The following is a 19,228-nucleotide window of genomic DNA, read 5'->3' on the forward strand; positions in this document are numbered from 1 at the left end:
CAACTGAACAGTTAGTTTCAAGAAACTGAACACCCATCACAGGATTGCAGATTTTCTTTTGCTTTCTAACCAGTTGAGGCGAACAGAAGCAGCTGGAACAATACCACTCATTAACGAATTCGTGAGAAGGTAGGCAACGTATAAAAATTCCAGAAAAATATTTACCGAGTCCAAATTAGCTGAATGATTCCCACCAACTTCAATAGATTTCAAATGTTCCCTCAAATATACTTTTATTTTATGCAAATTTAGGAATCTTATGAAGATTTACATATCTACCCACTTGTGTCTTCGGAAGTCTTGTAGATTAAGCTTTGGAAGAGAATATTCACTTGAGGATTCTAAGAGCTAAATATCATTCTACCAATGAGGGAATTTACAGTAGGAATGTTATTAATATTGTTTAAGGGCAGAATATATGTATTGAAAGACAAAGGCAGATGTAGTAAAAGGACCTTTTTACTTCCTAGTCATAAATACATAAATATGATCTCCATAGATATAATTTAGTCTTTTCCACAGAAAAATATAGGTTGGAAGAAAAGCCATCTGTCCAAACTTCTGTTAAGACACAGCTAATATTGAAGAGAAATGATGTTGTTCAAGCACTTGTAAGTTCTACTAGTTTTCTTGATAAACAACCCTGTAACACAACATGCATTATAATATCTCTTCTTCCTCTCAGAAAAATTCTTTAATAATGCAGTACATGGTCTTGGTGCTTTCCTTGTGTGAGCTACAAAAGCTTTTTTTGTAAAAACAAATCCAAAGAAGACCATGGCAACAATCAATTGCTATGTGAGAGTAATGTAGGTGAGAAGGAATAACTATGCAAATTTTAAAAGGTGGAAATAAACAACAACAAACCAAAAATAACCCCAACCAAACCAAACAAACAAAAAAACCACAAAACCCCCAAACCCAATACCCACCAAACAAAAAAAACTAAACTGAACAGCTGCTTTTGATTTTTTTGACTTTCCATTTATTTTGTTCCTCATCTTCTTTTTCCTGCCTAATGACTTTTTTGCAATATATAAATAAATCAAATCTACGGATATTTCTATAATGTTTCTGATCTTATTAACAGGACATCTTCCACTGTTTAAAAAAAGCCAGAACACAAATAACATTAATCACATGTTGAGTTAATTCCTTGTTTAGTCTTCTCACAGCCACTTTTTCCTAAGACAGTACAGGCAGTATGTGATCTATGGATGTACTGAGTCATTATCTACTCATAATTTTCCTCTTGGCAGGAACAACTCAGCTGAGGGGGTTACGAATGACTCTGTATCATACAGAAGTTGCAGAAGGGGTGCCATGGATCAGAAAGCCCTTTCCACTGATCATTTTTAAAACCCTCTTTGAAACAGGATGAGTTTATTATCATAGTAAAAGAGGTTAAAATTTGTCAATTTCAAATTTGGCAATAGAGTTTACAGGTCGAAGACTCTATCTTATGTTACTTCTGGGTCTCATGATATTTGGTCTCAATCCTGTGCCTGAAAACTGCACTTCCCTCAGTCCAGACCTCTGTTCCTGCACAGGCCATGTGCAAGAAAAGTGTTACTCAGAGGAAAGATTTTTATCTGCTGAAAAGATGTTCTTATATCACAGAATCAGAATATTTTGGTCTGGAAGAGACCTTTAAAGGTCACCTAGTCCAACTGCCTTGCAATGAGCAGCGACATCTTCAATTGCATCATGTTGCTTAGAGCTCTGTCCAACCTGGTCTGGAGCCCTGTCCATCCAGAGATGGAGCATCCACATCTTCTTTGGGCAACCTGTTCCAGGATTTCACCACCTTCACTGTAAAAAAATTATTCCTTACATCTAGTCTAAATCAACCCTCCTTCAGTTTAGAACCATAACCCCTTGTCCTATCACAACAGCCCCTGCTAAAAAGTTTGTCCCCGATTTTTTTATAAACCACCTTTAGGTACCAAAAGGCTGCTATAAGGTCTCCCTGGAGCTTTCTCTTCTCCAGGCTGGGCAGCTCCAACTCTCTCAGCCTTTCCTCTTAGGAGTGGTGTTCCATCCCTCTGATCTTTTTCATGTCCTTCCTCTGGATCATCTGCGACAGATCCGTGTCTTTCCTGTGCCAAGTGTGCCCTAACAGATACTTCTACCCTTGCTGAGGAAAACTAATCACATTCCTGTTCAACTGACTATCATGCAGCACACGTTTAAAGAGACTGCTCAAGAACACAGACAAATGGCCACAGGATAACATTACTGCATTAAAAAAATTGAACTTTTATCTTCTTGTTTAAAATCTGCTCGTGATTCACACAGCTGTAGCAACCATACCACTCACAACCAGCAAAATGAATCTCATGTATCAAGGTAATGGCCAAACCCTTAGGTTGATATATAATAGGCTACAGCGTCTTGAGAAATGAGTAACACGTCATTGTGCAAAATATATATATGTAGCAGGCAGAAGTTTGCATGCATAAAATACAAGAAACTTAGTTTTAAAGCTGTATATGTCAGAAATTTTCTCCAGAAACACTGACAAATGTACGTTAATACATTGACAAATGTATCTTAATAACTAGTTACTGCTTCCTTTAAAATTAAAAATAAACAAACAAAAAACAATCAACAGTTTTCTACTATTTTTCTACAAATTAATATTTTAATTTGTTTATGAAGCATTCCTATACCAAAGTCATCATACTACTAAAGAAACTAAAAATTTCTCTAAATGAGAATTTATATGTTAATATTATCTATATGAGAATGTTCTTTGTCTGGAGTTTCTCGGTATTATCACAAACACTTTCTCTTCAGTTTCTGCTGTTCTCCGTTCTCATATATGTTCAGCTACAGAACCAACCAGCTATTTGCTGTGGTAACTGTTTTCTCCATTTTGAGTGTACTCACACAAAAGCAGGACAAGCAGCATGATCCATAACTGAATATGAGGGAGAACAGGAGATAACTGGCAATATTAAAAAGAAAACATAAACATGTGAAAATATGTTTCATGCTTCCTGTGTCAGGAAGCATGAAACCGGCAACTGGTCACTGAAGGTATCAAGTAGAAGGGTGTGGCCAAGTTCAGGGGCTCAGGGTTAGTATCCATATTTTCAAATGTAATTTTCTTTCTCTATTTTTTTTTCTTTAAAAGTTGTATTCATGCTACATTATAAATGTATATCAATAAAAACGAAGCACAATATAAACATATAACTTTGTATCTATCTTAGAGAATATACTCAGATATCATACATGTTTCTTGGAGTCTCTTCTGGTCTTTAAAATGCTGTTCCTTTATGAAGAAAATTGAAAAGCTTGTTTTACAGGAGATCTGAAAGGAAAGGAATCTCTGAGGCTGTTTGTATAAATTGGTATCTGACACCAGATATTTGACCAAGCAAGTACACAAAAGGAGAGATGATGTTGAATGCAGACACTTTTTAAGGGAGAAATCTGGCTACTTTGTCCATTGGAAAGCCTTTATATAGCTCAATAAGCAATCAGGGAGAAACTTTATTGTGCTTGAATCAATAGACACTAATGCAGTGCATTTCTGCCTTCTATACAATCATCTCAGCTGGAGTAACTTCAATTCAGGACTTCTTTCTTCTTTTCCTTTCATTTCTGGTTTAGACTAATTTCTTCTCCGTGTTTGAATGTTTACATTCAATTAAGGATTTTCTCCTATATTTATCATCAGTGTTTGATCTAAATTACAAGAATAACCAACATATAATCCTGGGTCATTCAGAATGTCTCATTAGCTTGTTGATTATTTGAGAGAAGGTTTCATTACCATGCAAATAGGTTCTTTACTCAGACAGACTAATGTTTCGTATTTTATGAATTATGTCCTGCAACAATTAAACTCATCAAAAGGTACACAGCAAATGAAATTTATATTATAAAGACCAGTTATTATTGCCACAAAGGATAAGGGGATAAAAAATGTTTGTTATAATTTCTAAACTGTCACTGACTTTAGCATAACATAGCTTAAAAGCTTAAATTCAGGTCACACAACAAAAAGACAGCACCAAAATATTCATTTGGAATCACTTCTTTTCATGTATTTCTTTCTGTTTTAACAATAAGACACAAGACATTCACTACTGATGTTTCTAGAAGATTGCACCACAATTCATTTTGGCCCTTGAGGAATAAAGGTCAGGCTTAAGCTAGAAAAACAGTGAAATGAATCGTCAATCCACTGAGAATGTACCAGAGCAGAGGAAATATCAGCTGACAAGTTGACACTGTCAACTCCTAGACTGGTATGATATTTACACAACCTACTTTATGCAGACTTTAATTCGGCTTTTCATTTATGTGCCCTGAAATGCTGTGTTAACTCCTGTATTATCCTTAAGCATTTAGGGACTGAGCCATTTAATTTATGTGCTTAGATTATAGCTCTTCATCTTGTCTTTCTAATTTGAAGGTATAGAAAACTCTGACTGGATAGTAAGACAGAAGGAAAATAAAAGGGAAACCTTTCCTGCTGCACTATAGTTCTGCCCCCAGCCTCATCACCAGCTTCATTTCAGACACTCAGTGGTTTTCCTGGGCTGCAGCTATCTATGCACAGTCTATCTGTGTCCCTAAGAAAATTTTTTTGTCACTCTGGGAACCTGGTTCTATTTTCACTGTCTGTTTTTAGCAGCCTTCCTCTGCCTCCTGTGCTGTGTGCTCACCGCTTGGCCTAGCTCTTACCCCATGGCTCTCCATATATTTTGCCTGCAGCCCAAGACAGCTTGATTCTTCCTATATTTGAGCATGCTCTCTAGGCTATTTCCATCTCTCCATTGCTCAGGAGCATTTACCCAGCCTTGTCATTCTCTTTTTTATGAATATCACACAGAAATGTACAGTACCATATAACAGTATATAAATTATTCTGTTCACAGGAAAAGAAAAAAAGGGGTGAAACCTTTTTTTTAAAAGGCAATAAGCAATAGAGGTTCACAGTTTGAATGCGAGCAAGGTAAGAAAAGTATCAATTTTCTTCTGGTAGGTGCATGTGGATATATGACCATTTCCAGTTGACATAGAGCTGTGGATTTAAAGGCACTGGCTTACTTTAAACAATCAATGCTGATATCCCATATTGAGTAAGATGAATAGTTAGCCAAGCAGTTTAGTCAGTCATTCAGTTCTGCACTTATTTGATTAGACGAAGGATGCAGAGTGATCTCCCAGACACACAACATTAACCTTCAATCAATAACCACTTTAATGGTAGATGGACTCCTTTCTTCAGGCCTCTTCCAGTTGCATTGCTGTGGAATTGCTATTTGAATAATGATTAATATTCTCAATACATCAAAGATTAATTCCTGTTTACGCTGGAAAATGCTGCATTACATATTTCCATACGACAGTCTCTGTCCTCTAGTCATGGACCTTGACAATGACAGGATTTTGATTACTTTCAGAATAGTCTCCATGATGAACGGGGATTTTATACTTGTAGTAATCAGTAAGGCAGAAAATGTTTATAATGCTGTAATTTAAAGGAACCTACATATTCTCTGAAGTCTGAATTGCCAGAAGCAGCATTAGGGGCTGAGCACATGGATAAAAGAAATGCAGATGTTAAGCCTTTTCCCTGCATATTTTTTCTTCTGTTCCTAATGCAACCACGATTAAGAAGGTTATGGTTTGGGCAGAAAAATAACTTTGTTCTTAGTTCATTTTGTTGAAATACAGTGGAAACACATGGTCAGATAGTAAATAAATGTTCAGTTCTTAGAAATACACCAGGTTTAGAAAAACCAATTAAGAGATAGGTACATTTCAGTGACATTATAATATAAATACTATATAATTATGTTACCCAGTTTAAGATATCATAGGGACTAGTGGAACTCCTTACCACTAAGGCTTTGTAGGCTTAGGATCTCCCTGACATTCTCTCTAAAACCTCATTTATCTAAATCACTAGGAAAAAAAAAACTAAACAAAACAAAACACAAAAAAATCCAAACAAACAAACAAATAAAAAACCAAACCAAACCAACCAACCAACCAAACAAACCCAAAACCCATACCGAACCAGTATTAGAAACAGGTTTTATGTTTAACTAAAATGTTGCTAGGGGTATTTAAAAGACCATTACATTTTTCCATTGATATATCAATATTTGAAAAACTCTTTTAATAGATCAACATTTGCAAAATTCTTTTAGACTCATTTGAAAATCATTTTTCTTTTTTTAAGAAAATCTTTGCTAAAAATATATATCTAAAAAAAATTTTAGACTCCTACTAATTATCTGTCTGTCTAAGGCATCAATGGCTATATTTTTAATTGCCAAATTGACCCAATGGGATGATGAGTCCTCATGTCAGTGATCTTATTCTTTCTAGCCCAGCCCTATCTCACAGATGAAAAAAGATAGTTTGGTTTGGTTCTGAAAATCAACAGACTAAAATAACCTTGAGCTGAGGAAAAAAAAAAATTAAAAAAATAAGTGCAATAGTCAAGAACCACCCTTCAAAAGAGTCTTGCTTCCTTTCCTCACTAAAACCAGAGGTTCCAACTCCTATGAGAGCATCTTGATCCATGTGCTCTACTCATTGAGACAAAAAGAATGGAGAGGCCAGCTGTAGAGAGGGAATATGGGAATATGCCTATACGGCATGCAGAGCACGCAAAGCCATATTTGCAGGCCACACAAAGATGATTTCTACTCAGTGCTTGAGTTCACCCAGACAGGCTAACTATGGCACGAATCATTAAAACTCTTCATTGTCCATTCTGAAAGAGTTACATTAAGAGACTAGCTAGAAACCAGGTTAAATGCTGACACACCACTTTTATGTCAGTGATTTTCCGAGCCATTAGGAATTTTCCTCATGGTACAAAATTTCCAGGAGATGGACAGTGTTCCCAGCAGTACCATCACCCAAAGCTCAAGATGCAGATTTCAACTCCAGCAAAGTTACACATAGGATGCCATAAATATCACTGTCTATTATAGTTTAAAAGCTGTTCATCCTTGCTGAAGTTAAGAAAAATTTGTTTTTGACATCACTTCTGCCAAGATTTATTCCTGAACAATTTACATAAACTCATCCCTATGAAGTCCACTGTAAAATAAGTTGTTTCTACCCTCTAGTCTAATATAGGAATACAAACTAAAATTAAATCTTTTATTTTCCACTAACTGGATATCAAATACACACCACCAAATTTGGAGCTTGGATGAATTTTCTTATCATGAACTTTTCCTCCTAGGCGGAGAAAATAAAGAATTATCTCTTCTCTCTATTTTTAAACAGCCTTGAATAACAACGGGAAGCCATCATTCTTTTGTTAGGAAATTCAGGAAATAGGCTGAAGTGGGCAGAAAACTGCAGAATATTCATTAAGAATATTCTTGCTCCAGACTTTATTTAAATTTGCACTTCTTCATGTTGACTCAGAAAGAGTTTTGCTTGCTTAAAGCTCAATTGAAATTTCATAGGAAGGCAATAAAATTATTACTTTTGGTTTATATTTGTCAGATAATAAATAACCAGGCTCATTTTTTTTAATCTTTTTATATCACAGACACAGCTCCAGTAGATCAAATCCTGGCAGTCTCAGCAAACACTAGTAGATGGTTTATACGAACATTTGTATGGTTTAATTCCTCATTATCTTTGTCATGCATTATTCTAAGTGGAAAAGAGTCAAAGGAAACAAGTGAGCTAGAGCAGAATCAACGTAAGCAACAGTTCAGATAAGAAGCATGACAAAGGTCAAAAGAGGAGAGGGAAAAAAATGGTACATTGGCAGCAAATCAGTTTTCTATTTTGCCACAATGAACAAGAAAATGTGAAGATTGGATCTTACAGCATTATTCAATGCAGGTACGGGAAAAAATTACGTATATTTCTACCTGTTTACATGTACCAGAATCGGATGTTGAAAACCCTGCCTGGTTTTGTAGATGTAGCATTTCAATTATTGACATGTATCATACTTACCAGAAATTCTTTATATATGCCTTACCTCTAATGAAATTAGTCTTATTTGCATAATTACATTAAAAGTGACTTCTTTATGTAAAGAAGTGGAGCAAAATGGTTAGTCTGGCCTGAATAACAAGCCTGCAGTCTGAAAACATTTGATGACCACTAATATATAAGTATTCCCAGCTTTTAATTTGCTAAATTGTAGATTGAGGATACTTTGTTAGGAAATTACTGTTATATTTTCCATTGAACCTTTTGCCTTAATTGCTCAATTGTGTGTCTCACAAGACTTATACAGGAATGAAAAGCTACATTTGTTAATACATATGTGGCAAGAGGCCAAAATTTGTCAAACTAAAACTGACAATTGAGCATTAATTGAAAATTTCCCAGTCATTATTAACTGTGAATAAACATCTGACTTATTGAAAACCAGCTATTTCTGAATACCTGTCTATTCCAAGTACATAAAAACTCTGAGTTCACACGTATTTTTCAAACAGAAGATAGCAAATTGCAATGTACTTTTAAACCTGCATTCATCATTGGAACTTGTAACATCACAGTGCATTTTGATCCTTTTTGTGATCCATACCTCCAAGATGGAAGGTTCACTGCTAACATCAGGGCATGAGAGTCCAGTGAGACTATCACACTATCAAAGAGCTAGTGATGCTGATTGTGAAGGAATCAAACTGCAGTGCAGTATTCTTCCCCTCTCCTTACCTTTCAGGCAATACTTTAATGAAATGAAGAAAGCTGACAGAGACAGATGAGAACTCAGCATGACAACTGTTTTTAGAGGCATGCTGAGCCAAAACAATTTGATGCAAGCAATATTATGATCAATAACACCTCCTAGGCTTGCTCATTCCGTTATCTACAGGTCTGTGTGACTCCATCTTTTTTTTTTCTTCCTTCTTATTTTTATTTATACAATTAAAAATGTTGCAGACTAGTGATAGTGAACAATTTCTACTGGATTAATTTTGGAAAAAGCAGTCAGTACCACCCTGGTGCACCTTTTGGGCATGCTTTGTAAACTTTACTGCTAAAATAAGACATTTAAGGTGTTCTCATTTGCAACACACATTGGCTAGTCCAGTTCAATTAAGGCTACTAGTAGAACAAAAAAGATAATGGAATTTCCTGAATGCCTCAGGAAAAAAATAGGTACAGCAAAATTATTTATTAAAAATAAGTTTTTTGTAGTACTCTCAAACTAAGCAAAGTCACTGGATCAAACTGTAGCTGAGGTAAACTAAATTAATTATATCAGCATCTAACAAAGTAGAAACTGTCACGCAATGTCACATTGTAAAATACAAACTGTTATCTACTTGGCTATGATCCCCACAGAATACATTTCTTTACAATGTCACTTTTTTAGCAGAGCACCTTTTTACCAAATGTCAACTTAAATATAGTTTTGCTAAATATATTTTGGGTACATCAGCAGTTTTAGTAAAGTCAAAAAAATTAATGACAACAATATAATTCTAGCAAGTCTAGGGGGCGCATTCTATTTTTAGATGGAGTCAACCATTTACGATATGCAGAATGTAATTTTAAATTTTGTATTCACTGAAATAGAAAAAACCCAAAATATTTGAAATTAAAATTTTCCTACTTAGGGAAATGGTCGAAAAAAAATCTTGCTTAAAAATCTTCCTCTATTTCCATTGAAAGAACATCTTGTTGAGAGTGAGATGCATTTGACAGATATTTCAATGTTGCACAGAGTTGACCAAAAGCACCTTATGTTATAGAAAGAGATCTGCATAAAGACTTTGTACTTAATTCCTCCTTTATCTGTCTTTAAATGAGTTGGAAATTCTTTTTTTATGTAATCAGCTCTGGTTGATTAGACACAGTGGTAAATAATAGAGTTTTCTGATCTGCTGTCAATGCATTCAGTTTACGCTCTTTTGCCTCTTAGTAAGTAAATAATAGAATTTCTATATTCTTTCTCGCTATGTAGCCCAGTTATTGGATCATGTAGTCAAAAAATGCTACTGAGATTACTCAATTTTATAATCTATTTTAGGGTTAGATAGGTAATGGAATGTTGTCATAGAGATCAATAATTAACATGATTATGTTTGACCTGCGTATACCAACTGACAAAGGTGTAGCAAAGTAAAACAATCTTACAGTTCTAATTCTGGAGGGGAAGCAGCAAAATGCATACATCTAGAAATGGCATAAACTGATTCGAGATTATTTTTTTCTGGCTTTGCAAGTCTTTGTAAGGACAAAAGAAATCATTACTTTTTTATCTTAGAACTGCATTTTAAATGACAACTAGCAATCAGTGAAAGTGCTGAGGCTGAGTCCGTGCCAGGCTAGAAACTTGCATTTTAATGCAGTCTATAAGACCATTAATACAGAGACATTGTCATAGCTCTAGTCTGAAAATAACATTCACGTCAGCTGACCCATACACATGGATCAATAATAATCTATCCAAGTTTCTGTGATCTTCATCAACAATTATTTTATTTTAAAAATAAAGAAACTTGATTGCTTGTCTCAATTCCTTGATGGGAAAAAAACATATGCACTTCATTTATTTTAATTATTAAAGAATAATTCATATGAATAACAGTGTAATTCTGATAAAGGCAACAGCAGCCTATCTATGACATCTTTGTCTCTTAGATTTCCTGCTTGGAGGATATGTAGATTGCTGATGTCTTCATTTTTTTAATGGACAGGAAAATATAAACCGATTTTTCCTCTTTTTAGCTTCCCTGAAGTATCTAAAGCCATTTGTGTTAAATATCAAAACAAAAAAAATATCATTCGCAGTGTTTACTGTCTCTGCAGTATTTCAACCTACGATAAAATTGATATGTTTTCAATGATACATCTCAAAATGTATTTTCAAAGGGGAATAATTCATTTGAAATATTTCAATATAGTCCTGCAGGGGAATGAAAATCAATATTCTGCACATATTTATACTTAATTACATGAGCTATCTGGAAAAACATTTTTGTAACTGCATATGACACAAAGTCACTGCATATTAATTCTAAGCAGACGCCATTTTACAAAGAAACTAAGACTGTTTGGTATACTAGGAACACTTCAGACACATATATGTTTATATCACTTGCCATAACCCTTATGTATATATCAAGAATACATGTCAAACTAGTGAAGAAAGTCTGAGTGCTCTAAACTCTCTAGGAAGCATTTAAGAGATGAAAACCAGATTATTCTTATGGCATATGGCATAATGAAGCAATTGTATTATGCGTATGGCATAATGAAGCAATTGAAAAAACAACTTGTCTCAGGTGTACCTGAGTAAAGGGAATATCTGCTAAAATTTCAGGGGAAATATGATGTGTATAAAGCTTTTTGCAAGATCACTTATACAACAGTATGGCAAGTTATGCAGCTGCAACTTATAAGTTGTTGAAGCACTAAAAATAGCCCAAGAAAGGCCCATGAGGATGATCCAAGGTGTGGGAAACTTGTTATATAGTGAAATACTAAGAAAACTCATCCTAATTTCTCTGATGAGAAAGTCAGAGATATTTTGATCTACAGGTGCTTGGTATGGCACAAGTATTAACAAAAAAAAAAAGTTCCTTTAAACTAGGTGATAAGTTAATAAGGATAAATAAGTACGAGCTGAAAATGGGAAAACTGGACCTAAAGATGATGTCATCCTTATTTTGACATAGGTAATTTCAGCCCCTTTTGACATAAGCATCAGTGGGCTGTGATCTTCATTTGATTAATTTCTTCCAAAACATCTGAAAAGTGATAACAAGTTTATCGTCGCTTCTTTCTTATTAATTATTAGTTAGCTAAAAAAAATATCTTTACTTATATGATTATGCATCAGATACTATATTGGATTGTTTCTGTCACTGAATGGAGTTTCAATTTTAATAGTTAATATTTTTCTTATCTAAAATACTTTGGATTGCTTCATTACATAGTAATTTCTGTGATTATATAGCTGTCTTATTTTTTCTTTAATTGACTAATATCACATTTGTCACTTAGGCTATAAAGAGCAGCTTGTCCCGCAGAAAATGCCAGGCCCTTGAAGAAATAGCCCCAAATGTCATACTTCAAATTTTTCTCTCAGTAAGAACTTTTTGCAGCTCAGAGTTGTTTGGAAGATGATGTGGTTTAATTCATCATTAGCAAAAATACCACTCTGAAGCTAGCAAATTATCAATAAAGGTGACAGAATATAGTGTGGTGTGGGACACAAGGTAATCTGGAAAAGGTAAAATGCTATTTATATACAAAAATACAAATTTTAGGAAGGGTCTGGTGTCAAAACAATGAGAAACATGGTTTAGTACAGTTTCCTCTTTTCTTCCCCAAACAGTTATCCCACAATCAAAACTGACAGATTCTGAGAGTGAGTTCTTTCTGCAATGGATGGGTTGGAGAGCACAGCAGCCAACATCCTATCACAGTCATTCAGGTTCTTATTGACTACAAACAGCTATCTGGAAAGTTTCCAGCCCTTAATTCCCAATAGGATAGAAAGCTGAGTGAGTAAATGGCAAAGATATAAACACATACTTCTGGGAGTAATCATGAAGTCTGACCCTAATGAATCATTTGTGAAATGCTTGATATTAAATACTCTCCAGTGGTGTCTGTCAGGCATGTAACATATGCCTAAACGAAACATTGATTTCAAATCCAGAAAGGATTTGAAATTTTAAATGTCTTATCATTTTGTGAAACTCCACAAGTTGGCAACAACCACAGATATACTCCCACCAAAACACACAATTGTATAGAATATGAAAAAGTGTCTTTAAATGTAACTACTTTTTGTTCAAAAAGGTGATGGTCATTTTTTACTTTCTTCTCTGATGACCAGGATTGGCTTCTGATGTGATCTGTTGAATTAATTGATGTCTTACCACACAGTGATGACAGTAGGATGGGCTTTACTAGTATGTTCACAGTATGAACAACACTATCATGAATACAGGTTTGCTGTTCAACAGCAAATTTTGAAAGATCAGTCATTTTCCTTGCAAGATTTGTAAAAGCCTGGAATGACTCTTTGTCTGATCAACATAAACCCTGAAGAGCTAATGCAATGTTTTAGGTTAGAAATAAAGTACTCCACATAGATATCCCTTCCTAAGTAATTTCCCTTGAAATAAAAAAAATAAAAAACAAAACAAAAAGCAAAACAAAACAAAAACAAAACAAAACAAAAAACAAACAAATAAAAACTCAAAACAATTCTTTGTTTGATAGGGAAAGCAGTTGTCTACAGGACAGTAGACCATGCAGTGCTGTAATGTAGCTCTATTGTGTAAATACTAATTTTCTTCATATTAACTTTTAATAAGATTATTTATCTGCTTAACATAACTATTTTAAAGATCTCGATGAAAAAATAGTGGAACAATGTTTGAGCAGAAAGTCCTTAATCTCTCTCCATTCGTATCACTGTGATATTTACTTATGCTACTCCATCATTATCTGTCTCCGGAATTGACAGTAAATTTCAAAAATGGGTATACTACTCAAAGGCAGAGAAAAATGGAAGAACAGTGCCAAGTTTACTTTTCTTAACCCACTTTTTGCTGTTTCCTCTAGGAAAAAAAATTATCCTTTTTTTGATGGTGCAGTCTAAATCCATTTCTCAGACCATTTCCAATGTAAGTACTGTCGCGTCCACACTTCTAGAACTCAGAAATAAAAATTTTGCAGATCATGAGTTGTGCTTTGAAATCATGATGTCAAAAATCTTTTCTTCTTTCTTTTTTTGTTTGTTTGTTTGTTTTAACTTAACATAGATGTGACTAACTCATTGCTATTTCCTAATCTGGTAAATAAGTGATCATGCACTTGTGAGGGGTTTTTCCATGTTCTTTTGTTCACATGTGCCAAAAACCAACAAAATGGTTCTCCTAAATTATTTTTCTGATGTTGTTTTATTTAAGCTTTACTTGAAATCTCCATCTTTTGCACTATTTTAGTCAGAAAAAAAATTGTGTAAGTCCTTCCTTAAAAGTTGTATCATGTACCTTAATGTAACACATTTTAAAGCTTGAAAATTGTGCAGAAGTGTACCCTAACAAGATATTTCACGGTAATTATCTCTTTTCATTAGTATTGTTTCTTTTTATGATTGCTATAACTTCTTTCCATTTTACAATACATGATGCCAGTACAATTGCTTTCCTGATTAAGTCTGGATTCTGAAAATCCTTTCTCTCATAGTGAATAGGTTCACCAGTGTAATTTATAACATAATAGCACTTCAAAATCCTCCCTATAGGACAACTTAGCCCTCATTCATTTACCAGTTCAGGAGATGTTTTGGGAGTTATTTAAAGGTTAGTTCATATGTGATAATTTACTGGTAGTTTAGTTTTGTTAATTTTATTTTTAATTTTCATTAATAACTAGAAACATCTATATTGAGTTCTTTTATTTCATGTCAGAGATTTAAAAGTGTCTGTTGTGCAGATTTCTTGAAAAACTGCTGGGAAGGCTTCAGGAAAGACAGGAAGAGACGTGTGAAGAAAAAAAGCACTGGAGGTACAACTAGAAATGAGGCAAGTTTACCTTTAAGCAACTTGGAAATAAAACTATATATGGTACAGAAAGATCAGCCTTTCACGTCAGTGTGAAATCTGACATTCTGTTGAGGGTAGTGTCTTTAAAAAGATTAATTAGACAGGTCTCAGACTGTAGTTTTTAGGTGATTTGCCACAGCATACGCAGAACAGGATTAAAGATTTACTAATTTCTGTCATAGGTCACAAAAAAAAACCCCAAAAAACCCTCCAAACAAACAAAACCCAACCAATTAAGAAAAAAACCAAACCCAAAATCCAAATCAACCTGCTACACCTCTGTAAGTAGTCTTTCCTTTTCCATGACAGATATTGTAAAAGCTACCACAGAACCACTATGAAACAGCAAAGGGGAAAACAGGTTTTTCCCATGGAAAAAACCTCATGTTACACAGCATGTAGAATAGCTGAAAGCCTGGTAGATGAGTTATACAGAATATGGTGCCTGAAGAATTTATCTTTAAGAAAAGACAGCCTGAATACATAAACCAGTGATTGAGTACCAAAATTTTCATTTGGTCTCAGTCTCCTCTGAATTTTAAACAGAAAATAAACCAACAACTCACTAACTGAGAACACAGCTAGAAATGAATTATGGGGTGATAGCACAGATCACAAAAAATAAGCGCTTGCTATATTTTGCAGAAGCAAAAGAAAAAAAACACTGATAGCAGAAATTAATAAAATAGATAAAAGGAACAGACGTGATGCATTGGTGAGAGCTGGAAAAAGTTCAATCACATTTCTTTTTTATAAAGAAACAAGCATTAATTTGTCTTTTGCATTTAAAAGGCTGTAGCACATGAGTTTTTTGCCACACATAACAGCTAAATAAGAATGTCAACCATTTGAATATGAATCATCATTTTTTCTAGGAACAAAGTGATTGGGTTGTTTGAAACCTCTAATGACATATTTGTCACACACTGATTTGGCTGAGACTCTAGCTTATCAGTAATTGTATTGTGAAAGCACTAAATTTGAACTGTAACTACTAAACGACACTCCCAAATAATTCTCCAGACTAAGTGTTTAATTTCTGTGCTATGGCACTATTTCTGAGCTAAACATCTCAATGTGAGATGAAGTGTTGCTTTGATGACTGTTGTCTTTTAATTAATTCACTGTTGCCATCTTCACCTCCTCCCTGCACCTCTGCCAGGTTTGCTACCACATGGTGTCTCCCCGCTTTCCTCCTGGGTTTGAGGAGTGAAACTGCCTTTTCCTGCCAGGTCAGTTTGCTGTCTTTTATGCTATTGTTAGCATTGATGTGTCTTGCTAGAAAGACTTACCTGACTGAAACCCAAGTCAGTGGTCTATCTTCAATGATAGTCTCACCATGAGCTAACTGTCCAGCTCGTAAACAAACCAACTTACACAGAAAACAGTGAATTTCATTTTAATTTTTGTCCTTATTTGTTTGCTGGACATACAATGGTTTTTATAATTGAGTTGGCTTAGTAGATACAGTGCATATTCAGGCAGTGTTTGTTGAGTTCTTTCTTCAAAGACTTCAAATTTGCTGATTTGTTTACACAGCTTGGGCTACATAAGTAGTCAGATTATGCGCACAGCATTATTTCTGACCCTTCATCTCCCTTTAATCCTAAAATCCAATTTGTTTTATGAGTGCCCTGATAGATGGTGGAGGAGAAAAGAAAACATTTCAGAAGGAAAAAGAGGTACGAAAATTTAAAAAGGCATTTTATTTTCTCTTCTCTTGTGTGTGTAAAAACCCCACAGCTTTAAAGACAATCTAGCATTTAGGGACATAAGTCATGTTTCAGAAAAGAGACACAACAAAGAGAAAGATAATTAATCAGCTGTTTAACATACTTTGTATTGATCTTTGTCTTACTTCTACAAAGAGGAAAATGTTTCAGACCAAAGTACGAGTGGTCAGCTATTTTTACCTCTTTTCAGCAGCTGCAGAGTGCAAGACAATTTTTCTCTCTCATCTTTTCTTTATGCATAAAACTGTAGGCTAGATTTTTAGTATGTATAGATAAGCATAAATGCCCTAAATTTTTATATAGAGGACAGCATTTCTGAACCTGAACCACTATTTTTTGTGTTAGTCCTGTCCAAATTCAATTTTCCATTTTATTTTAGTAAGTCCAAAGCATTGGGTCCTGATTGTCTACTCAATTTCTTCGAAAAATAGTGATGCATATTTAAGAATTTTACTTCAGAAAATTGCGAAGTAAAAAAATCCATTTTGTTTTTCTGTCACTGAACATGGGGAAACATAGAAAATTATAAACTATTGTGGTACAAATATTCTCCTTTTAATGCGAATCAGTGGATTTGAAATAGAAGTAATTTTATTGTGCAAAATTTTCCCCAAAGCATGAACAAATATATCATAAGTATAGTTTACAATTACGCAAGAAGTACATGCATACGTTTTTCAGTACATAAAGAAAAAATCTATGATACTAATGCTACTTCTTAATAAAGATATTTAAGTCAATTTCATTTTTATTTGGTACTGTACAAATATGGAAAAAATGACAGCTCCCAACACAAAAATTTAATAGGAAAAAATTCAGTATTTTAGGTTATGTTTTTTAAGTTATTCAATATTCTTGCTGGCTTTTAAAAGATGTAATCAATCTTTGGATTTTCATAGAACTTAATTTTTAACTTAACTTATTTTTTATTAACAACATTAGCTAATCCTGCAAGTTATGTTCATGCATTAAAAGGTAGTACACTCACCCTGCAGCTTCTTTCTTTGTATATGATAGTCAGCAGGTAGAACTACAGAAACATACATGTACTTAATACAGTATAAATACAATTAGATACTGTCAAAATATTTTTTATGCCTCACAACCTTTAACTTTGGGGTTAATACATGTATTCAATTTTAAAAATCAAAATATATATATATGTATATACCTATATATATATGGATATATGAGGCAAAAGTCACAGCTGTTTCATGCTGAAAAAAAGCTTCTCAGGAAACAAATAAGTATTGTTTCAAGGGATTTACAGCTCCAGTTTTGCCTTTGTGTTAGCTACACCCACTATGCTGTTTCTTTCAGAGCTGCCACCTGCAGCAGTTTTACATCAATTGTTATATAATTAACGTGTCAAGCATGGCTTTAAGGATTACTGAGAGACTTACCTATTCACTCTCTACTTACTTTGCAAAATGGAGTACTTTGAACCTAAAATGAGCTACTAAAGTTAAGCATTCTGTGCTTAGTGAGTGAGAAGTTACCTCCGAAGTGAATCCCAACAAGCTGCTTCTTAAAGTCATGGAATAAATGGAATTAAAAATTGTAATTCAGAACAAATATATGTGATTAAAAAGCATCCAGCAACCTATAAAATTTTGTTATTTCTTAATAGGGCATTTTTTGAAAAACATGACTGGTGAGAAAACTCATTTTCTAAGACACTAGTGAGTCAAAAGTAAGATGTTTATTGTTGGCTACACAGTGCTGTAAACTTGTCTTCAGTGACTGTAAATCAAACATCAAAAATTTCTTTTTCCTCCCCATCTCACAATGATTTCAATTAATAAACCCAAGACATTTTGTACTATTGTATTTTGAAAATTAAGACTTTAGTTAAATATTTAATAAACTAGTTTTTTTTTTTCATTATGACCTGGAAAGCACTTGAAGCTTTTCATGCTTTGCTGCACAAAGTGCAAATAAAACAGTGAATTCATCTTTATGAAACTCTGAAGACAATCCACTTAAAATAAGATAGAGCAATTTCATTTCTCTTTTACATTTAAATGCAGAGTGGGTTGGATCCAATACTACCATTTCACTTAATTCTCTACTTCTCATTTCTTTAAACTACAAAAAAAAGTCTATACATTTCTTTCTGTGTGGGTGTGTTTATAAAGAAACATGTTCACTGCTTAAATTATACCTGAAGGCAGAAAATTACACCAGAATACAATAAATGATTCCATCAAAGAAAGGTAGAGCTCAAGGAAAGTGAATTTATCCCTACAAGTCAGCATGGGCTCTCTTATCTACAACTACACCCTCAAACTAGTTTTCTACTGTGTCGATTTTTATGTCATTAAAAATAATTGACAGCATCTAGTACAAATATTAAAGAACTATGATAATAACAAGTGAGCAGAGCATGGCATCACTTCTTTTTTTTCCCTCTCTAGGTTTGAATGTCTGTGTGTGTAATGGGGGACCCTACTTTTTCCAAACACCATTCTCTATTTTTACTGAGTGTATATAACTTAGCCCTGAAATTGTATACAAGGCTGTATAAGCTAGAAGGGATCTGGGTCCTTGGCCCATATAGATAAATGGTTGTAAGGTATATATGCTGGCCTTCTAAGGGAATATCATACTAACATTTAAAAACATATGCTACTCACACAACAGTCATGATTGGAATCACATCATATTCATGTAAGGATTTAACGAGAACTCAAGGAAAGAAAAAAAAAATGAATGCTAATGCTGATGTATAACCTCAATGAAAATTACTTGATACTTGTGGACTGAAGGGAGGCAAATGTGAATATTAGTTTTACAAAGGGGTTTTAAAAGGAATTAAGGAACTTCAGATTTGATAATGGGTTTTAAAAAAGATAAAGTAAAAGAATAAAAAAAGAAAAAAAAAAGACTTGTGAGCATCTGGGTGAAAGCTGTACTTGGGAAGGGAAAATAGTCCTTTCTTTTATAGAAGCCAATGTT

General features: G+C 34.0%; 1 protein-coding gene and 1 long non-coding RNA gene across 2 annotated transcripts in view; one reads left to right on the plus strand and one right to left on the minus strand.

Annotated features, from left to right (window-relative positions):
• CDH12 (cadherin 12) overlaps positions 1-19,228 on the minus strand; it is a 529,677-nt gene that overhangs the window by 309,490 nt on the left and 200,959 nt on the right. The window lies entirely within an intron of this gene.
• LOC108494640 lies at positions 7,741-14,517 on the plus strand. The gene is made up of 3 exons (XR_001873925.1): positions 7,741-7,845; positions 13,552-13,613; positions 14,428-14,517. It is a non-coding gene; the product is annotated as an uncharacterized LOC108494640 (long non-coding RNA).

Source organism: Lepidothrix coronata, unplaced genomic scaffold (genome assembly GCF_001604755.1).
Source record: "Lepidothrix coronata isolate B3197 unplaced genomic scaffold, Lepidothrix_coronata-1.0 Scaffold26, whole genome shotgun sequence".
Classification (NCBI taxonomy): domain Eukaryota; kingdom Metazoa; phylum Chordata; class Aves; order Passeriformes; family Pipridae; genus Lepidothrix; species Lepidothrix coronata.